Consider the following 6,705-nt stretch of genomic DNA (forward strand, 5'->3'; position numbering starts at 1 on the left):
GGTATGTTCTTGTCAGTGGTAACACATTCTTCTGCTATTGTTTTGCCAGTGGCTAAGCCCTTTGACATGAGACTAAGCGTTGGTAGGTTCACCATGTCCTTTACGGGCAGACACTCTGGAACGAACCTCCTTAGGGTCAGAATGGGAACATGTAACTAAAAAGAAAAGATTCCTTTTGTATAGCTCGAAAGGCAAAAATCAATGTGTAGGAACACACATGCAGCATCAGATCACATCCCCACCAGACCTGTCCGGGTCCAAAGGAGCAGGAAAGAGCCGATCTATCCAGGCATACCGCCCTGCAGAAACAACTGTCCTAGACCTTACAGTGGAAGTCCACATGGAGGCTGGATGGATACAAAAGCTAGGAGATTTGGAATCAGCTATGAGGACTTGGAACCTTTGGTACTCTGTGTATGACATCGGCACATGACATGTTTTTTAAGTCTTAATTCCTCTGTGGATAAAGGGTATAATAAGTCACTCCTGAAGAGTATGTCATTGTAGTAAGAACTGAAACATTTTTCTTACAAGCCAGGCACTGTGGTCAGTGGTTACCGTAGTAACCTTCCTTAATCATAACTACTCAAGGAGGTCTTATGATCCCATTTCACAGATGAGATCAGCTCAGAGGAGCTAATGAGCTTCCCGAAATCACATAGAAAACTGAGGAAGGCAAACTTGGTCTTTATCTTCTCAAAGCACAGTATTTCGGCTCCTAGGAATCATTTATTTACTTGCTAAATAGAAATAGATTTAAATATGTTTCAAAATAGCTAAAGTATGATGCAAATGTGTAAGTCTTTGTATTATGCCTCTGCATAAAAGCAGAACTCCGCAAAGTCTAATGTTCACAGTGCTTTTTGGGGTCATATCCAGTTAAACATTCCACACGGCAAATGGGTGAAGACAAGCCAGGATTTGCAGAAGCATTTCATATGTCAGTTACTGCCTTGAAGAGGGAGGGGAGAAACGAAATTATCCAAACAGTAGTCTCTTGACATTGAAACATGCAGTGTAGTATGTTGTGATAGCCATGAAAAATAAAATGTATTGAAAATAAATAGTTTTTAAAAAAATTATTAGGAAGTAAACTTAAAGAAATGAGGATCATTTTACATTCTCTTCGATTCATAGCTTTTTTTAATTGAAAACAGGTATTTTTAAAATACAATATATTCGGATGATGGTTTTAACTCTCTGTTCCTCACAGATCTTCCTTACTCACCCAAATATTTCTTTTATCTTTCATTAGGTTACAAATAGGCATCTAAAAAATAATAACTGTAAAATAAAATTAGATAAAAGAAAACCAAGCAAATTATAATAGAAGAGAACAGACAGAAGGAAAAAAAAAAGAAAAAGCTCAAGAAACACATACAGATCAGAGATGCACATTGATACACATAGAAATCCAATAAAAACACAGAACTAGAAACCATAATATAGGGGCTGGAGATGGCTCAGCATTTAAGAGCATTGGCTGTTCTTCCAGAGGTCCTGAGTTCAATTCCCAGCAAAAGGACATGGTGGCTCACAACCATCTGCAATGGGATCTGATGCCCTCTCCTGGCAAGCAGGTGTACATATATATATGAGTTCCTTTTACCGATGAGCATGTTGTCTAGCCTTAAGAGTAGTTTGTATATGCAGTTTGTACACTCCATTGGAGAGAACTAATTTTTTCATTTGCAAACAGTTATTGGTTGGAGACAGCATCTGGGTTAGAGATGTGGGCTTGTGTCTACTTCCCTTTCAGTGCTAGGACCCCATCAGTCCCAAACCTGTGCAGATTCCATGAATGCTGACACCATCTTTGTGGGTTCATATGTGCATGTTTTTAGAAGGCCTTGCTTCCTTAGGATCCTCCATCCACTCCAGGTCTTAAAATATTTTCCACCTCCTTTTCTACATGATTCTCTGGTCCTTGAGGGGAGGTATTTGAGGGAGACATTTTATTTAGGACCAAGTATCCCAAGGGTTCCTAGTCTGCATGTTGTCCCTTTGTAGCTGTGGGTCTCTGTATTTGTTCCCATGGACGGCAGGGGGAGCTTCTTTCAAGATGGCTGACCTAGGGGTACATCAGAATGTTAGAGGTCTGGAAATAACTTCATAGTCAGAAAAAGGAAAACAGTGTTCTTCACTTGCTTTTCTTCTGTATGTATTCCACAGAAATGAATTCAAACTAAGAATTGCTAGGTTTCCGACAGTTGGCAGCTGACAGCTCTGTTTCTAATAAAAATGGAAAGCAGTATTTAAAGTTGCAGAATTACACAGACAGAAGAAAGGGTTTCCCCATTTTTTTATTTAGCATATTTCTGTAGGTCTTACAATCAGTTGATATTTACAATACACAAATTGCTTATAATTTCAGCAGGGATGAGCAGCCTGAAGCCATTGCTCTGGGGGCCTACTCACTGAGCTGGCGCTTTGTGAATCTGCCTGAAAACCTGCTGTGCAGACTGCCTGATTCACTCTGGGGTCCTGTCTTCTTCCTTTGAGCCAGAGCAAAGCATCTCATAAAATAGAACCATAATGAGACGAGAATCTGTGGTCCCACTGGCCTCATCTATGGAGGCGAGTCCTCAAACACCATCATGGGCAATTTGCTGCTTCCTTCATTCTGTGTGCACTTCACAGAGTCCCCTGAGCATGGTTAGAGACACGCTTGTGATTCGTGATTCATGTGTGAGTTGGCACCAATTCAGTCTTCTGGGACTATGTCTGTCTCAGACCATCTTCAGGAGAGTTTAATAAAGCTCTGAATTTTGTTTATTTTATTCTTTCTAAAAAGAACAAACAAAAACAAACAGAACAAAACAACAACAACAACAACCCTTTTCAGGGTTCCATGCAGTAATTAAAGTCACCTGTTATGATTTGTCTACTCTTCCTGAAGATGTGATCCTTTTTCATACTTGACACTTCATATGTTTCAAATTCCTTTTGAAGAGTCTGAGAACTGTCACAGATGCCTTTGGTGAAATGTGTGTTTCCAGGCTAATTTTGCAGACACATATTAATTAATGTTTAATAATTTCATGCAATGATATTTAAATTTTTATGAAAATAATGGGCAGATTCCAGGCATATTTTTAAAACATCAGACAAACTTCTGCATCTCATAGAAAATCATGCAAATCTAAATGACTAGGTTCAATATCAGTAGTGACATTCAATATTCTTAATATAGATACTTCTTTTAAATTGAGTAGAGTAGTCTGTGTATTTACACTAGATCATAATCAGTCTTAGTGTATGATTTGAATGACATCATTTCCTTCCTCACTAATTGCCAGCCTTCTCAGCATGCCCCACAGAGTTACACACTGACTCCAAGAGTCTCTACTGATACCTTTATGAATTTGACCTTGGTTGAAAGAAATTTGGTGTTCTACAAGATTTCTTCTTGAATCTTGAATGACTTACTCACCAAGAAAGTGTGTAGCATATAGATTTTAAGTCACAGTTTGCATCTCTAGCAGACTCAGGCCAACGCTGCTGGTTTTTCTTGACCACATCTTTTTTTTAAAAAAAAATACATTTTTATTTATTTTTTAACCCAATCATAATTTTTACTTACTTACATAGGGGTTATAAACACAAAAAGGCAGGATGTGGGGAAGGGGATGACACCGAAGTGTGGGTGTTCAGGGGGAGTACATATATCTTCCAGAACAAGGTATCGACTGGGTGAAGGTTCAGGGGATAGGTCAACTATGACTCTGCCTATGATTCACTTGTCCTTATCTAAGTTGGTATTGTCTGCCAAGGCTACCTAATTACAAGGTCTATGACTACTCAGGCTGGTAAATTTCCACAAAAACTGCCTGTTTATAATAGCTTATAGCCCTCTGTTTCAATGTTTTTCCACAGAGACCCAAGACTTGGTGTTAGTATATGTGTCGACCACATCTTTTTACATGTGTGCGTGTGTATATGATGCTTCTGTAGAAGCATGTAGAAGATGTATACATGTGTGTGTATACAGATGGAGGTCAGAGACAGGCTCAAGTGTTGGTTCTTATCTTCCACTGGGTCATTTATTGTTCATTGAGACATGCAGGTTAGCTGGTTACAAACTTCCCAGAATTATCTTGTCTCTGACTCCCATCTTGTTATAGGCGTAAGAGGATTACGACTGGCTTTGAGTCCTCAGGATTCAAACTCAGACCTGTGACAAGAAATTTATTTATTAAGCCATCTCATCAACCCAAGCCTCACATTTGGAGGAGCAAGCGTTTCTAAGACAACTTCTGGCTACAGCTTGAGTACAGAAACATATTGATGTTAAACTGGTTTAAAAGAAGGGGGAGGAGAGGCAGAAGAAAACTCAGGGTAAGAGTAAGAAAGTGAATGAAAAGAAAATGCTATTGAGGAAGAGTGAGTGACCTACTTCCACCTGAACTACAGCAAAGTAGCACAGCCACTGCTGACAGTACAGGACCCAGAGGAGGGAAAAGGAGCCCGGTGAGTGTCTTCTATGCAACTTGTAACCTCAAGCATTGCTATATGTTCACATAGAGAGAGATGTAACGTAGCAGGAAAAGCAGGTACATAAGAACTGAATAGCGTATCTCAGCTGGATGGAAAAAGAAGTTATTGTGATTCAACTGGTTCCTGGGGGAATAACTAGTGTTAGTGTGGTAGAGTTTTAGACACCAGCTTACAGGACATGATCATGGGAGATGGAGTTTCTTTTCTTTTTCTTCTTCTTCTTCTTCTTCTTCTTCTTCTTCTTCTTCTTCTTCTTCTTCTTCTTTTCTCCTTCTCCTTCTCTCCTTCTCCTTCTCCTTCTCCTTCTTCTTCTTCTTTTCTTCTTCTTCTTTTTGGTGTTTATAAGGTGTGACTGTGTGATAACCTCGGGGATGCAAATTAGTTAGTGCATCAGAGCACACCACTGACTGTATGTCAATAATGATGTCTCGAAGAAGATAGTGTGAATTGACGTTTGACTTAGGCTCGTTAACAGTGTATCATCAGCAGGTGATCTGGTGGTTTGAATGTGAATGCCCCCCCCATAGGTTCATAGATTTGGATGTTAGGAAGAGAGGAAGGAAGGGAGAGAAGAAGGAAGGGAGAGAAGAAGGAAGGGAGAGAAGAAGAAGGAAGGGAGGGAGGAAGGAAAGAAGGAAGGAGGGAAAAAAGGGAAGGAGGGAGAAAGGGGGAGGAAGGAAAGAAGGATTAGGGATACGAGGAGAGATGAGTAAGACCTATGGGGTTTTATGTATTTTGTAACATTTTGTAGAACTAATAATCTTTAACCCAAATATTGAAAACACAGTTTAGTATAGGGAAACTCCAGTGGAGAAAATAAGAGTTTGGGGATTATTTCATGGATGGAATCTACTGCCTGCCAGCTTCTTATGTTCTTTGGCTGGTTGATTTGTTTTGAGACAGAGTCTCCATTCTCCAAATTCCTCAGATGGAGTTTATTAGGTTCAGAGATACAAATTCCTGCATCCATGCATGAAAGGTGCATGCTAAGACAATATACTGATAATGACTTCACAATCCTCTTAGCTCTGCCTCCTATGAGCTGAGGTAGAAGCATGAGCCGATGTGCCCAGCCACTTATACATTAGGGCACAATGCAATTAGAATTATTCTCAGATGAGATTTCTTACCCATTGAAAGTTTTCTTCTAAAAGATTTCTCAAGCACTGTCCCGATAAGATTCTAAAGATGGGCAATTATGTTGTTTTTTGTTTTTTTTAAACTCCTACGAGATGGTTTCATTGGGGTGGCATTTTTACGGTACTTAGAGTTGAACCTAGCATCTTCCCGAGCATCTTCCTTTAAAGCAGTGATTCTCAACCTTCCTAATGATGCAACCATTTTATACAGTTCCTCATGTTATGGTGAAACCCCCCTGCCATAAAATTATTGAGACTTAGTTGCTGTAATTTATGGATTGTAAATATTTTTGAAGATAGAGGTTTCTCAAAGGGATCGTCACACACAGGTTGAGAACCACTACTCTAAAGAGATTATCTTTCTCCTTATATACATGCTACTATCATTCTCCCCTTTACCCCAGTATTATTTCCATTATTAACTGTATCTATCATTAATAGTTAAGATTTTCCCCAAAGTTAAGTATTGTAGATACTTTTCTGTTGTTGTGATACAATACCATGATCAAGATAACTTATGAAAGAAAGCATTTAATTTAGCGAATAGTTTCAGGTTAAAGTCCATGATGGTAGAGCAAAGAAACATCTCAAGAGTTCACGCCTTGATCCACAGCCACAAGACGGAGACACAGAGGAGGGGAGGGAGGGGGAGGGAAGGAGGGAGGGAGAGAAGGAGATAGGGAAAGTTAGGAAATTCACCATTCTCTTGAATCCTCAAAGTCCACTGCCTTAGTTAGAGTTACTATTGCTGTGAAGAGATACTATGACGAAGGCAACTTTTAAAGGAAGGCATTTAATTGAGGATTTGCTTACAGTTTCAGAGGGTTAGTATATGATCATCATGGTAGGGAACATGGTGACAGGCAGGCAAGCATCATGCTGGAGCAGTGGGTGAGAGCTCACATCCTCATTGGCAGGTAGCAGGCAGAGAGAGAGAGAGAGAACAAGAGAGAATGAGAGAGGGCAAGAGCGAGAGAGTGAGAAAGAGACAGAGGCAGAGACAGAGACAGACACACACACAGAGAGAGAGAGAGAGACAAAGAGAAACAGAGAGACAGAGTCAAAGAGC

General features: G+C 39.8%; 1 protein-coding gene across 1 annotated transcript in view; it reads left to right on the forward strand.

The window, feature by feature from the left end:
- The window catches only part of Ranbp3l (RAN binding protein 3 like), a 49,352-nt gene that overhangs the window by 17,239 nt on the left and 25,408 nt on the right, over nucleotides 1-6,705 (forward strand). The gene's annotated exons all lie outside the window — the stretch shown is intronic.

Source organism: Grammomys surdaster, unplaced genomic scaffold (genome assembly GCF_004785775.1).
Source record: "Grammomys surdaster isolate TR1022 unplaced genomic scaffold, NIH_TR_1.0 174, whole genome shotgun sequence".
NCBI lineage: Eukaryota > Metazoa > Chordata > Mammalia > Rodentia > Muridae > Grammomys > Grammomys surdaster.